We start from the raw sequence: 16,959 nt of genomic DNA on the forward strand, positions 1-16,959 counted from the left end.
GGGGGGGGGACAACTGGAGAAAACACCCAGAATGGGGGGGGGGGTAGAGTGTCTCCTGTGAGGAACAAGGAGGCCAGTGTCACAGAGTATGTGGAGGGGAATGAAGTGTGAGAAAACTGGAAATACTGGAAGGGGCTGGGTTATGGAGGGCTTTAAAAGCCAAATATTGGATCTTGGAGGTAATAGGTAAGGGAGATCAGTTTGAAAGCTGAGCAGGGGATGGGCTGGAGTGAGGAGAGACTTGAGGTAGAGAGCCCAGCCAGCAGGTTAGTGTGACAGTGCCCGTTCGAGGTAAAGTCCTAGGACCAGAGGGGTGGCAGTGTCAGAAGAGAGACTCCATACTGGAGAAATGGTAGGAAGGTGAAATGGATAGACCTTGGTAACAGCTTGGATGGGGGTGGGGTGGGGTGAGAGACAGTGAGAAGTCCAGGACGCCACCTGGGTTGGGAGCCAAGGGAATTGGGAACATGAGTGATGGTAATAGGGAAGTTTGGGGTGAAATAGAATGAGTTTAGTATTGGGCACTTACTGGATATGTCTATGGGATCTTGTGTGTGTAATTGATATCACATTTCTTGCTCTTATGGTGATTGGGGGAGGGGTGGAAGGGAGGAAGAGATGTTAGAACTCAAAATTGTAAAAAAATATTGCTAAAGATAAAGTAAATAATTTTTTAAAAAGCCAGTTTATAGGTATCCAGTCGTAGATGTCTGATGGGCAGTTGAAGGCACGAGTCTGGAAGTCAGAAGGGAGGTTAGGGCTGTTTCAACTGCATTGAAAATTGAATCCGTGGGAGCTGATGAGATCACCACTGAAGTAGTGGGGATGAAGAAGAGAAGAGGGCGCGGGAGAGAGCTTGGGGGGCAGCCGTGGTTAGCAGTTGGCAGGTCCTAGGGCTGGGAGCTCAGAGTCGGTCCTCTGACCCTTTCTCACCTGTCGTGGGTCCTGTAACTCTCTTCCTCTAATTTTCTTGATCGCCCCTCCCTACCCTCTCTGTGTTTATCTTGTGGATAGGATATTCACCCCAAGATTTCAAGGCCCCTCTTGCCTGTCAGAGCAGGGGCAATAGATTTTTTAATCCATTTAGTTTTTCCTGCATGGATCATTAGACTGATCCACTGGGAGAAGTTGTGGATCTAATTGAAGCAGTTGTGTTCTGGAGCTTGAGGCTATCATTGTAATCATCTGAAAGTGGGCCCATCTGGCCTGTCTCTCCCCTTTTAGGGAATTCCTTCAGGGTGGTGTAATGGAAAGAGCATGAGATTTGGCATCGGAGGGTCTGGGGACCTGGGATTCAATCCCATCTCTCCTGCTTACTTCTCTTTTAACTTGGGGCTGTTCACCGAACCTCTCTGTGCTCCCTCTCCTTATTGATAAAGTGAAGAGGTTGCATTGGACCATCTCTGAGACCCCTTCCTCACTCCAGAGCTTTGATCCCAGGCTCCTGGACACCGTGCCTGGGCCTTTCTAATACCCATCCTCGAGAGCTTAATTCAGATATCTCCTCCTCCAGGGAGTCTTTCTGGAAGTTCCTCTATTCCTCTCTGCTCCTCTGTTTCCGCGATGACCCGATTGTGTCATGTACATTGGGGCCATCTGGGTTGTCTTATGGCCCTGCCTCGACTCCAGGAGGGCAGAGGATATGTGCTGCTTCAACTTCGTGTCTCCCCCGGTGCTCAGCACAGGCCTCTGGGTGCTGTTGGCACTTAACAACCATGCAACACTGCTCTTCTAAGTTCTCTTCCCATCTCCCTGCCTTAGCTGCCCAAGCACCACCTACCTCCATGAACTACTAAGGCCCGCGACAATGTTTCTTCTCTCATTTAGTCTCTGCCTCACAAGCTCATGCTGGTGGCTGTTCTGTCTTGCATGGTTAGCTAGCCTTTTGCATGTGCTATACATGATAACATTTAGGGGGCTGCTGGGTAGGGGGTGCAGGTAAGGCTTGTATCCCCACTTAGGCACAAGCCTGTGGAGGGCAGGTAGCATTTATTCTCCTTTATGCGCTTCCCTCAGCACTTGTAATAAGGGTACAACAACCATGACATTCTGTATTCTGTGTTCTGACATTCCATTTCTGCAGCAGGTTAAAGTTTACAAAGCAGTGTATGTAGAGTTTTAGTAGCCGGACTTAGAACTAGAAGGCCCCTTAGAGAGAGTTTATTCTAACTCATTTTACAGATGAGGAAACTGAGGCCCAAAGAGGCTCAATGACTGGCCAGGATTCTGAGTCGGCTCCTCTGCCTCTTCCCCCATGCCTTCCAGCCTCCCAATGTTTTTGAGAGAGGGTGGAAACAGAATTATTTCCTAAGATAAATTCGGCAGACATTTATTAAGTGCTTACAATGTGTAAGGCACTGTTCTGGGCAATGGGGCGTGCAACAGTGAAGGAGTTTTGGATCCTGCCATCCAGGAACTTCTGACATATTTGGTGGGAGGGGTTGATCATCTCACCTTGAGCCTGAGGGAAATGAATAGATAGAAGTCCTTCTGTACCCAGAAATGACAGAGTAGTCTGGAGGGTGAATTTTCATTTCCCCCGAACATTATTTTGAGATGAAACATGCATTCTTCAGCCCCTTGGTACTGTGCCTGAAAATTTCTAGGCTTGCTATGGGTGAATTCATGTGCTTGGTGCTACAAATACAAAGATGAGACACCCCCTCAAGAGCTTGCTTGCATTTTACTAGAGGGCTGCAGTTTGACCTAGATAAGTAAATGACAAGGTGACTTGAGCAGAGAGCCTTTCTACCCTGGGGTGTGTGTAGGGGGACAAGGGGAGGGTCAGGAGAAGATCAGGAAAACCTTCCCTGGGCCATGTTGTCTGAACTGAGTCTCGGAGGGAGGAATGGAGGGACTGAATTGCAGGCGTGTTATGCACAGATTCAACAGAGTGAGTGGCAGGCCAGGTTTGGGGAACAGTGCGTGGTCTAACTTGCCTGAAATGGAGAGTGTGTGAAAACACATGATATGAAATGTATGGAAAGGATGAACAGAGATTGTGGATGGCTTTTAAAATGCCAGACCACGGAGTATGAGATTTACCCAAGGGGCATTTGGGGGCTCCTGAAGGTTTTTAGAGAATGCTGTGGTCAGGCCTGTGCATTAGGAGGAATATCTTGGCATCTGTGTGGATAGTGGATTAGAGAGGGGAGATACTGGACCCAGGGAGGCCACTTAGAAGGCTGTTGTAATCACCTGAGTAACTAAGGCAGTGATTCCAGGGGCAGAGGGAAGGGGATCAACACATTGTGTTGATAGAATGAAAAAGATGTGATGTCTGGTTATAGGAGATGGGGGGATAAAGATTCAAGGAAAACCCTGAGGTTGCAAAAGTGGGCCACTGGAGGGATGTTAGAACCCCTAGTGGCTCTTTCAGGGCAGAGATGGTTTGTTTTTGTCTATCTCCCCAGTACCCATCATAGTGCTTGACATATAGTGAGTGCTTAAATGCTTGAGGTTTAGAGGAGGGGCCCATCTAGGAATGAAGACTTGAGTTCCATCTGGCATTGTGGGACTGGTATTCAGAAGACAGAGACATACAGAGAAAAACAGAGAGAGAGACAGAGACAGAGAGAGAGAGAGAGAGAGAGAGAGAGAGAGAGAAGAAGGAGAGGGAGAGGGAGACGGAGAGGGAGACGGAGAGGGAGACGGAGACGGAGACGGAGATGAAAGGCCAGAACCGAGCCTTGGGTGATCCTGCCCCTTAGGAATCCAGAGGACGAAGGTGATCTGGCCAAAGGAGACTGAGAAGCAATGGGCAGGTAGGAGAAGACCCAGGAGAGGGCAGTGTCACAGAAGCCAAGTGAAAAGAGCATTGGGGAAGAGGGGATGGGCAACAGTATCAAAGGTTGCAGAGAAGGGAGTAAGGATGAGGATGGAGAAAAGGCTCGAGGGTTTAGTAGTTGAGGATCATTAAGGTGTCACCATGGTAAGAGTCATTTTCAGTTGCATGTTGCCAGATTGCAAGGGATTGGAAAGTGATGGGAGATGAGGAAATGGAAGCAGAGAGCGCAGACCAGCTTCTTGTTTTAACCGTGTGTTAGTAAAGGAGAGAAGGATGGCTTAACACAGGTCCTTAACCTAGAGTCTGTGCATTTTATTATTATTATTATTATTTTTATTATTATTTGCTTTTTGGAGGGCAGTCAGGTTTAAGTAACTTGCCCAAGGTCACACGGCTAGGTTTTTTGTTTGTGTGTGTTAAATGTCTGAGGCCAGATCTGAACTCAGGTCCTCCCAACTCCAGGGCCAGCACTCTACTCACTGTGCCACCTAGCCACCCCTGTGCATTTATTTTAAAAAATATTTTGATTACTGTATTTAAGTATAATTGGTTTCCTTTGTGATCCTGTGTATTTTATCCTCCGTTTTTAAAAACCTTATTTTGAGGAGGGGCCCACAGGCTTCCCCAGGCTGCTAAAGGGGCAGTAAGGAATCAGAAGACGTGGAATGCGCGTGTAAGGCGCCCTGTGGCATGACTTCGTGGCACTCAGTATTCAGTAGCTTTTTTATAGCAGGGGAAAAGGTGGATGATGGAGTAACCCAAGCCAAGGTTTGGGATCGCGGGGTGTGAGTAGAGAGTGACAGGGCATGAAAGCATGGTATTTCATGATAGAGAATGATCCCTCATTGGAGCCATGAGCTATAGGGTCCAAACCGTGAAGGGAGAAAAGTAGAAAGAGAGAGGAACATGTTAGGACTCAGGACTGCGGGGATGGGGGCAGGGAGCATCAGCAGTGTCTCTCTAGGCCCTTGAGTATGAGAGCAAGGCTGTGATTCAGGTTCCCAAAGGCTACAGCAAGGAGTACAATAGCCCTGTGAAATGGGCGGTAAAATAATGTTATGTCCATTTTACAGGTGGAGAAAAGGGAGGTAGTGTCATTCCTAACAATTCCAGGAGCTTGGGCAACCACCACCAAATGTGCTTAGGGCAGGCAACCTAACAGGTGCTCCCAAATCAACTTCCTTTTTTAAAAAAAAATGTAATTTAATATTTTATTTTTTCCCCAGTTACATGTAAATACAATTTTAACATTCTTTTTTAAAAATTCAAATCAACTTAAGACAAATTCATTTTAGTGAGGCAAAGAACTAAGGGAGAATTCATTGGACTTGGGGAACAAGGGCCTTGGAGACAGGCTGTGGACACTTGTGAGTTTGCTTTTGGGGAGGTCACCGAAGGAAAGGGAAGAGCCTGAGGGTGAGGCCAGGGAACAGCTTCCTGGGACTACAGCCACCAGAGAAGGAAGCCTGCCATCTGGTAGTGTCCTATTTTAACTAATTCTTCTTGCTAACTAGGTGCTAAACTCATTTCCTTCTGCCTTCTAAAGGCGCACAGGTGCTGTCAGCACCTTCTAAATTTCAGCAACCTGGGGTAAAGCTCTAGCTGCCCTACCCTAGATCAATCTATCAGCAAACATTTACTCAGCACTTGCTCTGTGCTGGGCATGAGAAAGGTTGGTGCCAGCAAGACTTCTGCTCAAGCCTGGTCCCTGACACATCCTGGCTATGTGACCCTGGGCAAGTCATTTAACCTCCCAGTGCTCTGGGCAGCTCTGAGACTGTGAGGTGCTGACCTGCATTGGGCCATTGACGTCAGAGGTGTTGATGTCCCTGCTGTGTGCCAGGCACTGGATTACCCAGTGGCAGCAGGAAAGTCCAGAGGTGGGCAGGAGAAGGAGATGCCCATTCCTCCTGGAGGTGAGGGCAGAGGAAGAGAGGGGCTGGGCAAGGAGAGGCCTCAGTGATCAGGGGAGGACGGTCTGTGCCCATGTGCTCACCTCCGAACCCTCCATGGATTTACTGGGGTTAAGGGAAGGAGGAGCTAGCCACGGGATGAGGGAAATCCCAGATAATCAGGACCCTCTGCCTTCCAGGCTCCTGTGATGATGGAGCCAGGGATTTCCCTCTTTTCTACCTGGGCACCATTTTTAGGGCACACAGGTATTGTTTTAGCAGGTTGCCAGTGTTTCTTTTTCTCAGATAAAAATCCTTTGGAGATCCCAGCTTTAGTTTACCATTCCGTATCTAGATCAACACCATCGTGCCGGGAATGGAGTGCTAGACTCCAAGTTGGGAGATCTGGGTTCAAATACCATCACTAATATTTACAGTATAACTAGGGGCCAGTCATCTAACCTTTCTCTAAGCCTCAGTTTCCACCTCTGTAAAATGGGGCTGATAGGGGTGGCTAGGTGGTACAGTGAAGAGAGCACTGGCCCTGGAGTCAGGAGGACCTGAGTACAAATCTGGCCTCAGACACTTAACACTTACCAGCCGTGTGACCTTGGGCAAGTCACTTGACCCCAATTGCCCTACCCTCCCCCTCCAAAAAGCAAAAAGCAAATTAACAAATAAATAAATGAAATAGGCCGATAATACCTGTATCACGTGATGGTTGTGGGATTGCAATCATCCATGGTGACTGCTGGTACTTACTACTCATTTACTTTCCCGCTCCCATCTACCTGCTCTTGCTGTTGAGATTTTTTTTTATCCTTCAGGCTGGGGTGTGCTTGTAAATATTTAACAACCAGCTTGGGGTGGGGGGGAGGAGAAGAATATGCTAAGGACACGGTTCTCAGTTTAACATTATTAGTGTTTTCTCCATTGCTATCTTAAATCTAGACAATTAAAACAACAACAATAACAACAAACCAAGCCCTGATCTGTACTTTGCCAATATCTGGGATGTAACTGCTCAGACAGAAAATTTAACTCTTGGCTCTGGGGAAGCTTGTAAGAAATGGCTTTGGGATCTGCCTGCCTTCAAGGCCTAATGGGAATGCCACTTACTTCTGAAATGCTTTCTGGACCCCCTGCAGCGACAGCCAGAAGTGATTCAGCCTCCCTCCCCTGTAAGTCCCCTCCTAAGCACTCGGCCCTCTGTGGATAGACCTCGACTTATCCCCCTGCCCTGTGCCTTGGGAAGAATTTGACATGAGCAGTGCCCCAGCCTAGTGAAGGGCTGATGCAGAAGTCCTGGCTCTTCCCCTGCCAGCAGCCCTCACTGTGTGGCCTTGGACAAAGTGCTTGGCCAGCCTTGGCCCTGAGGCTTTCGTTAGTAAGCTGGAGACTGTGCCAGCTGTTGGGAGGAAAGGACTTTAGAAACTGTAGAGCTGATGCCCTTGCTCTGCACATAGTAGGTACTTAAAAGGGCTTCTCTTAAGAGTAATAGTGGATGTTAATAGAGTGCTTGGAGGTTATCTCCTTTCCATTCCCTACCAGCCCCCTAAGGAAGGTGCTATCATTAACACCATTTTACAGAAGAGGAAGCCAATTCCAAGTGGTTCTAAATGACTTGGCCAGGGTCACAGGGCTCTGAAGTTGGATTTGAACTCTCTCCACTATTACATACTCCCTAGCGTTGAAGTCAGCTGACGGACAGACCATAGTAGGTTATTAAGGGAAGCCAGGCTGTTGGGGGAACATCTCTGACCTTCAGGATGGCTTGGTGGATACAGCACCAGGCCTACAGTCAGGAAGACCTGAGTTCAGATGCAGCCAAGTCACTTAACCTCTGCTTGCCTCAGTTTCCTCATCTGTAAAATGGGGATAAAATAGCACCTACCCCCTTCCCCCACGGTTATTGTGGCAGTTAAATGAGATAATAATTATAAAACCCTTACGTGCCTGGCACATACTAAATGCTATGTAAATGTTAGCTATTATTGTTATTAATATTTGAGGTACATTTCAGGAAGGACACCAGACCGTTTCTTTGTGTCCCATCAGAGATAAGATCCCTGGGCTGGTCGGCTAGCAGAGTTCTTCCCTCTCTTACCTATAGGGACATTGATACCTCTCTAAGCTGGTGTCTGGTCCCCTGACCCAGTATCATAGAATCACAGGACCCAGGCGTTGTTGAAGGGAACCTCAGAGGCAGCCTGCTTCTGTCCTGGCTTAACTGTACCCCATCGGTGGCAGACAGCCAAAGATCTCCCTGAGGAGCTCTCCACCAGCAGGCCCCGGGTGCCTACAGCAAAGCCCAGCTTGCTCTCGGCCAGCTTGTTCCTACTGCCCTCCTGCCTCTCTACCAGTCTTCCACCTGCTGTGCCTTGTTCTTCCCTCTGGGCCCAGGTAGAACAAGCTTCATTCCTCTTCAGCATGATGGACTTCCAGACACATCCACCCTTCAGGATTTTCCTACGCGCAGGTCTGATCACGTGAACAGGTAAACTCTAGTGGCGCTTGGTCCCCTCCAGGAGCAAATACAGATTGCTCTGTTTGGCCCTCGAAGGCCTTCCTGCTGTATGTGCCCTATCCCCTTTGTGCCTTTCCAGGCTTCTTTACATCTGACTCCCCAAACTGTCCTCTTCCATGGGGTGACACTGGCTCCTGGCTCTTCCACGAACAAGGCCCTCTGCTTCTCACCCCCCAGGCCTGGGACGCTTTACCTCCCACTCTCCACCAGCTGATGTCTCCGTACTGTCCCAAGCCCTCGTAATTCCGGTGCTGTGGTGCTGGTTAATGATTCCCCACTTATCCGCTGAGGGCTGGTGTGCACACCTTTATTTGCTTTTAGTCTCCCCCATTGGGCTGTCAGCTCCTGGAGGGCAGGCACTGGCTTTTTTTCTCTCTAGTGCTTAGCACAGTGCCTCCTGTCTCGAGCACTGGAGTGTCTGATTTCCTCGGCCTGATTTGAGAGCTTGAATGAATGAAGAGGCATGTTAAGCATCGATTATGGGCTGAGCACTGTGCGTGCCTCCCTTGGGCACCCTCAGAGGCTCTTAGAGCCGCCCTCTTCTGTAGGAGGCTTCTCCTAGGCTGCGCGGCAGCTGGTGCCCCTCTCCATCTGCACCTGGGTGTGTGTGCCCAGCTGTTGGCATGTTGTCTCCCCCACTTGACTGTGAGCTCCTAAAGGGTGGGAACTGTGCTTTTGCCTTTCACAGTGCCTGGCATATAATAGGCATTTGCTAAAATGTGTGACTGACCTCCTTCAGTAGCTCAGAGGGCATCTGGTGCAACCCCCGGATCTTCTCCGGAACATCCTTGACAGTGGTCATCTTAGCTTGGAGACCTGCAGGGGCAGGGAGCTTGGCGTGTGCTGGGCCAGCTCCCTGTCCCTCGTCCCTCATGCCACTCTCTTCTCCTTTCTCCTACCCCACCAGGGACTAGTCCACCTGCTCTTTTCCCAGGGCCTCCACCTGTTTTTAAGCCCAGTTTTCTCTCCTCTCCGATACTCTGGGACCTTAAAAAGTAGACATCTACCCCCTTCCTCCTCTCCTGTCCCTGAAGAATCCTTGGAATCAATGGATCCTTTCTTGGGGCCTTTATTGCAACTGTAGGCAGGTAGAGAAGGTGTAGAGAGCTTTGGAAATCACTAGGAGTCCAGCCAGCGAGCCTCCTGGGCATCCAGGGCAATGCAGATGAGTTTTCCTTTGATCTGTCTAGACTGCTTCCTCGCACTTTCACCAGCTCATCTCTACTTTCTCATCCCAATAGCCAGCTCCCTCTAACCCTTGTGTGTATCTCATTCATCCTCCTATCAAGAAGAAGTTGTTTTCGGTCGGGTAGGTGGTGCAGTGAGTAGGGCACCGACCCTGGAGTCAGGAGGACCTGAGTTCAAATTCGGCCTCAGACACTTAACACCTACTAGCCATGTGACCTTGGGCAAGTCACTTAATCCCAATTGCCCTGCCCTCCCCCCTCCAAAAAAAAAAGAAGAAGAGGTTGTTTTCCACACCTGGAACTCTTTCCCTCTTGATATTGAAGCTTAATTCAATCTAGGCCTCTGAGGCCTCTCCTGATTCTCAAGCTACCTCATGCTGCTGCTCCCTCTCTCCAAAAACACCCCCTGTATTTATTCTGAAATGGATATACTTAGGATTTCTACTTAACTGCTGAGGTAAATGACCACTGACTTTAAAGCAATTATTCTTCATGTGCATGGGATGAAAATTATCTAAAGATGCATTGGAATCCTATTTTAAAATAATAATAATATGTGTGTGTGTATATATATATGTGTGTGTGTTTATATGTATTTGTATATACACACACACATATATAAAATATGTGAGTGTGGGTGTATACTCTTCCATGAATGTAAGTCAGTGTAGAATGTCAGCTCCTTGAAGGGAGGGACCTATCCCTTTGAATTTATAATCCCTGCATCCCATAAATGCCTGTGGATTAGAGGACTTGATGGAAGCTTCCTGTTCTGATATATCTGGGAAGGGTTGACCCCGGGGCAAAGCCCTTAATCTCCTGGAGTTTCCATTTTATGATCTGTAAAATGGAGACAGTATTATTTACAACATCTCCTTCCTGTGTGGTTGCAAGGGCATTTGGCAGATGAGAGGAAGCTGAAGGGGCCCAGCCTTTGTGACCTTGGGCAAGTCAGGTAACCTGTTGGGGCCTCAATTTCCTCCTAGGTAAAATAGATGATTTTGAAGGTTCCTTCTGGCTCTAAATCAGCGAGCCTGGGAACCTCAGTTTTAAAAAGGGCTATAGAAATGTGAATTATTATTTAGAGCTTTTTACTAAAGGAAGATCAGGCTAGAGTAATGTGGGGCAAACAAAAGATTAAATTTGGGGTCACGGTGTGAAGCATCACTCCTTTGCCTCTGGGTTAATTCCATTCCTTCCGTGTCTCCTTATATGAAATAGTCCAATTTAGTGAAAAACATTCTGGGCTTGGAGCAAGCAGACCTGGGTTTTTGTCCCAGCTCTGGTACTTGCCAACTGTGTGACCTTGGGCAAGTCATTTCCCTTCCTCTGTAAAATAGGTATAATAATACTTATTTATTCTCCGACTTGCAGAGATATTGTTTGGAAATTACTTTTCAGTGCTAAAGAAACTTGAGTATTTATTTTGCTTCTCCCCAAGTTGTAAAGCCATTCTGACCTGCCCCCTCCCAGCCCCTTGTAAATCAGACCAACAGCTTCTTCTGTTTTTTTTTTTTAATGGTGTTAATGTTAATAGGTCTGCTTTCCTGACTTTGGGGATACTCTGGAGTCCAGGGTCCCCCCCAGACTTTCCAGTCCAATCTGCTAAGGGTGAACCCAGACTTGGAAAGTGTTTCTAGGAAATGACAGAGCAGGATCCTGTGCAGGTCTCCTGACTGAAGCCAGCACAGCTTTGCTCCTGTTTTATTTTGTTTATTTTACACTTCTGCAACTCAAGTTCTCCTGATTCCTCATCTGGGGTGGTGCTGACCCTGGGTTCTTTTTTTTTTCTTTTTGGAGGGCAATTGGGGTTAAGTGACTTGCCCAAAGTCACACGGCTAGTAAGTGTGTCAAGTGTCTGAGGGTGGATTTGAACTCAGGTCCTCCTGACTCCAGGGCCAGAGCTCTATTCACTGAGCCACCTAGCTACCCTATGACCCTGGGTTCTTGAAGGTTCTGTCAATAGAACCCAGGCTCTGGCAGGTCCTACTGAGCATGAAAGCTCCACAGTGTTTGCTATTGGAAGATCTGCCTAGTTAAATTCAGAAAATGAGGACTTTGACCCCTCCCTTGATGTTGGCACCATGCCTCTCTTACCAAAGCCTCATTGACTTTGCATATTTGTAGTCAGCCTGCTGTCCATTCAGATACCCAGATCTCTTTCAGACAAACTGCTGGTCCAGCCACTCTTCTACCATATTGTACTTCTGACATTGATTTTTTGAGCCCAAGTGTAGAACTTCACATTTATCCCTTTAAATGTCATCTGATTTAATGCAGTTCAGTGTTCCAGCCTGTTGAGCTTAGTTGATCCTGACTCATCTAATGTGACAGTTTATCTCTTCCTACTTATTGTTACATGCAGACTTAATAAATATGTCTTTAAAAAACAGCCACAACAAAAAATAACCAGCAGGGATAGGGCTGTGGACACTTTGTGGGGGACTTCTGGAGACTTCCTGCCAAATGATATTGAGCCATTATGGACTACACTTTGGGTCTGGCTGGTCATTCATCCAGGTCCAGGGCTGTCAAACAATACCTTTCCTCTAGCCCATCTCTATCTTTCCCACAAGGATGGGCATGAAAGACTGTCAATACTTTGTTGAAATCTAAGTAAATTGTAGCTACAGGATTCCTCTGATTTCCTTGTTTGTTAGTCCTGTCCAAAAAGGAAGTGGCTTAGTCTGGTATGACCTTTTTCCGAGGAAGCTGTACTGGCCCCTTGGGATTGGTGCTGTCTTTCCTAGCTGTTCACAAACCTTCCTTTTAATAGTACACCCTAGAACTTTGCCGGGAATTGGAAGTCATGCTTTCAGTCTTTGAACTAAAGGGAGTTTGATGACTGCTTTTTTTCTGCTTTGAAGACTGGGACATTTTCCTTTCACCAGACCTTCTGTACTTCTTGTGTTCTCCAAGGTGTTTCAAAGGCTTCTGGACTGTGTCGTTCAGGAATCACACATAACAGGTCTTTGAGCAGGGCAGGAGGCAGTTTGTTTGGGCCTAGTGCCTTTAATTCATCACTTAAATTACCCATTTTCTAGCTTGCATCATAGTTATTTGTATATGTAATTCACAACCCCCATCTCCACCCCCCCCATTAAATTGTAAGCACCCTGAGGGAAGGGGCAGTGTTGTTTCCGTGCAGTGCTGTGCACATAGTAGGGCCTCATGTGAGTGCTTCCTCCAATCCATGAAAAATTCAGTTCAATTTAACAAACATTAAGTACTGTCTGTGTACCAAGCACTGTGCTAAGCCTTGGAAGATGCAAAATTCAGAAAAAGATCAGGGAACTTACTGTGGCCCAGAGAGACAAAGGTACAAGGACAGAGAAGTAGTAAATAGAAGGAATTTAACGAGGGAGACTTGGGAAGTCTTCCTGGAGAAGGTAGCATCTGAGCTAAGCCCTAAAAAGAGATCAAAGTTTCTGAGAGTCAAAGATGGAGGTGTACGTAGTCAAGAAGACGTTTTTGGCTCCTTGGGAAAGGCTTGTATGAACCTTCAGGGTGGGAAACAAGTTGATCTTCAGAGATGTCCAGAAGAGAGTGGGCAGAAGGTCAGGAGGAAATGCTCATGACTCAGGAAGCTTTGAAAATGATGTGTTGAATCTGTTGTGTTCTTGGAGAGAGAGGTATGCTTTACGTGGTGCTGATACTATCCTCGTTTCTGTTCTTTGTAGATAGAAATGCTCATTTAGTGGTATTTGTTAAATCCAGAATTTTAAAAACGACATTTTAAATGCTAAAGAAAGAAAGAAATGGGGTGGCTGGGTGGTGCAGTGAATAAAGCACCGACCCCGGAATCAATAAGACCTGAGTTCAAATATGACCTCAGACACTTAACACGTACTAGCCGTGTGACCTTGGGCAAGTCACTTAACCCCAATTACCCCTATGAAAAAGCAAAAAAAAAGAAATGGCCTGTTGAGTTCCAGAAGCAATTAGGAGACCATTTTTGGCCCTGGTGTAGGGTATATGAAGGGCAGTAATATGGATATGGGAGCCAGATTGTGAAGAACCTGAAATTCCAGAATGTGAAGCTTATATTTTATGTTTCAGGCAGTAGGGAGCTTCTAAAAATGTTTGAGCCAGGGAGTAATGAGTTAAGACCCTTTAGTCTTAGGCAGAATAATCTGACCACTGTGTATAGCAGGGGTGTATAGGATGAATTGGACAAAGGAGAGACCAAAAATATGGAGGCCCTACTTTAAAAAAAAAATTGCTTTAAAAATCAGATGTAAAGAGAAGAAGGGATTACATTTTTAAGAACACATTTTCTAGCAGCTACTTCCTTCCTCGATTGGGGGGGGGGTCCACTAGGGCCTAAAGGTCTTTTCCAGCAGATGGGATTGATTTAGTTAAAAAAAAAAAAAAAAAGAAAAAAACCCTTCCTTCTTCTAGACATCTCAGGTTTTTTTTGTTTTTTGTTTTTTGTTTTTGCTTTTTGGAGGGCAATTGGGGTTAAGTGACTTGCCCCAAGTATCTGAGCCCAAATTTGAACTCAGGTCCTCCTGACTCCACCTAGCCGCCCCGACATCTCAATTCTAAGGCTTCAAAACTCAATTCTGTGTTAAATGGGAGACTCTGCCTGACGATGACCACTTTCCCTGCCCTACATTTGATTTTGTGTAAGTGTTGCTCTGGCAGTCATGAACCTTGGGTTTGAGTGTCCAGCCTTGGGGTGAGTCTTCAGGCCTGGTTCTGCCATGAATTTGCTGCATAACTTTGGGCAATTTCCTCATCTCACAACTGGGGATGATCCAGCACTTTTCAGAGGCAGAATACTCCCTTGTGCACACATGCACCTTCCCACGGCCTGTGGGGGCTGTGATGATTATTATTAGAAAGCCACTGATCCCTCTTCTTCTGGAGGGCCTGGTGTAGCTGTTGATGGCCTCCCCTTCCAAGGCATGTAGTGGATGTGACAGTCTCGTCAATTTAATTCTCCTGAGAAGACATGGGGGTAATTTATGTCTTTTGGTCAAGTGCAGTTGAAGATGGAAATGGCCATGTGAAGTGCTCAGCTGTAATAGAAGTAGTGCCACATCAGGGAAATTAATTTGGGAATTATTGGCCAAAGTGCAAAGAGCAGCTTAATGGAGAGGATTCATTTGTGGAGATAGCTACGGGGCTACTGTGGCAGGAGGGGGTGGGGCAGGCATGCTCACCTAGCCATGCTGTGGGGAGGCCTCCCCTTGGATGTGTGGGATAGAGAAGAAACAAGAAATTCTGAGTCCTTTCTAGGAGGAGATTAAGAGTTCAGGTCTAGAAGGGACTTTAGAAGATATGACAGACCGTCAGAGCTAGAGGGGAGTTTGGAGCAGAAAACCTAGAACATAGAATGTCAGGGCTAAGAGGACCCTTAGAACTTTGGACACAGAATATCAGAACTGGGATGGCCCTTAGAACACAGGATGTCAGAGCTGGGAGGGACCTTAGAACACAGAATATCACACCAAGGAAGGCACTCAGAACACATAATGTCAGAGCTGGGAGAGCCCTCAGAACACTAGATATTAGAGCTGGGAGGGCCCTTAGAACCTAGGATGTCAGAACTGGGAGGGCCTTTAGAACAGAGAATATCAGAGTCTGGATGACCCTTAGAACATTAAATGTTAAAGCTAGGCCATGGGCCCTTGCAAATGTCAGAGCTTAGGCAAGATCTTTGAACATAATATCATAGAATCTTGTATCTGGGTAAGAAATCAGGTAGTCCATTTCGTTTATTTTATAGAAGAGGAAATTCAGGCTTGTATAGGGCAAGGGACTTGAACAAGGCCTCATCATTCAGTGACAGCCTAGAGAATTCTGAATTTCTGAGACCCCCAGAGAGGTTCTCTCCTACTTACCTCTCTCCCCAGCAGGCAGTTTTTGTAATGGCTGGAGGTGTAGGTGAGGGTACAGGTATGGGGGCAGACATGACTTTCAGGGAGCCTCTGGAGACATGTGCCACACAGTTTTGGCTGTTTCAGAATCCCTGGGTTCCTAGATGGCTGTACTAGGTGAGGGGAAAGTAGGCCTTCCCAATGGGCGGCCCTGGGTATGGGGATGTGCTATAGGAGTCACAGATGGGCACTTCCGGCCACTTTCCTGACGAGGGGCTTTCTGAAGAGCCCAACATGACTTTACTTTTCTTGCTTTCCCTAAATGGCCCTACATTTCAGAGCTCCTTGGGATGCTGAGGCTCTCGGGGTCCTAGATGACAGCTCTGAAAATGATTTTCGTGTTTGTTCCCTCTCTGCAGCATGGCTGACAAGAACGGGGCTCTGAAGTGCACCTTCTCTGCTCCGGGCCACAGCACGACCCTCCTGCAGGGACTGGCTACCCTCCGAGCCCAGGGCCAGCTCTTGGATGTCATTCTCACCATCAACAATGAAGCCTTCCAAGTCCACAAGGTGGTCTTGGCTGCCTGCAGTGACTACTTCAGGTGAGACCCAGCCAAGAGGAAAAGATGGATTCTCTCCTTCTCCAAGACAGGGCTTAGCCTCCCCCAACCTTTTTTTTTTTTTTTCTGTCTCTGGCCTGACCCTTTTCAGCCCAATCTCTCGACTGCTAGAGGCCCCAGATTAAAGCTGGCCTGATGGCTGTGAGGATTTGGCTGCCTTTTTGTAGCCTTGTGCTCTCCCTGACAGTGTTGGGGACGGCTTTCGAGGGGGTGTCTCATGCCTCACAGCAGTAACCACTTCCATTGGTGTGAGGGAGACCTACTTCTTTGCCCAATCAGCCCAGATGTGGGTGCTGTAAGAGCACTGGAGGCTGGTGTTTGGTCCAGACCAGCTTGGCCCTGTCCCTTGGTCCTGATGCCCCTAGATCTCTCTCTCTCTTTTTGTTGCCATTCAGTGGTATGCATGGCTTCTCTCCAGACCGAGAAGTTCAGAAATATTTGTTTGGGATGTTTACTAAATTCTCATTTGTGTAGCAGGTGCCCAGACCAGTGGCGCCCTGGGATTACAAATGCCCCAGATGTTTCTGAAGTACCTTCTGTGTGCAGGGGCTCCTAGGGGGGAGGCCCACTAGTCATCTCTGCCCAAATGGGACCAAGGCCCTAACATATGAGGATTTATCTGCAGCATCTCTGGGTTATTAGGTCTGAAGGGGCAAGTTGGTGCTCCCTGGGTGGATCAGGGGAGGGGGCCTGGAGAAGGTGGCCCTGAATCTAGGGGCTCTCTGGGCTGTAGAGGCAGGGCTCACCTCTTGAGGGCAGGGAGAGAGCACTACCAGTCGCTCTGCTGAGCCAGAGGGAGTAGAGCTGGGAGAGTCCATGGCGCTGGCCTGGCAACAGCTTCCTTCACTTTCTCCTGGCAGGAAGAAAAGATCTGTGAAGCTGGAGAGGAGACAGAGGCAGGAGCCTATTCTCCGGGGCTGGTGCCTTGACTTTTGAGAGGGGCCGCTCCACAGCAGCTTAAGAAGGGAGGCCTAAGGAGCGGCCAGGTGGCTCAGCGAGTAAGAGCACCGGCTCCAGTGTCGGGATGACCTGGATCAAATCCGGGCTCAGATACTCAGCACCACACCCAGAAATAACTGGCCGTGTAACCTTGAGCAAGTTACTTAACCACGATTGCTTTA

General features: G+C 47.7%; 1 pseudogene; it reads left to right on the top strand.

Annotated features, from left to right (window-relative positions):
• The window catches only part of LOC138153336 (uncharacterized), a 42,439-nt pseudogene that overhangs the window by 24,213 nt on the left and 1,267 nt on the right, over positions 1-16,959 (top strand).

This window comes from Petaurus breviceps, unplaced genomic scaffold (assembly GCF_028583685.1).
Source record: "Petaurus breviceps papuanus isolate PSGF00001 unplaced genomic scaffold, PetGlider_PUasm1.0 108, whole genome shotgun sequence".
NCBI classification, from domain to species: Eukaryota; Metazoa; Chordata; class Mammalia; order Diprotodontia; family Petauridae; genus Petaurus; species Petaurus breviceps.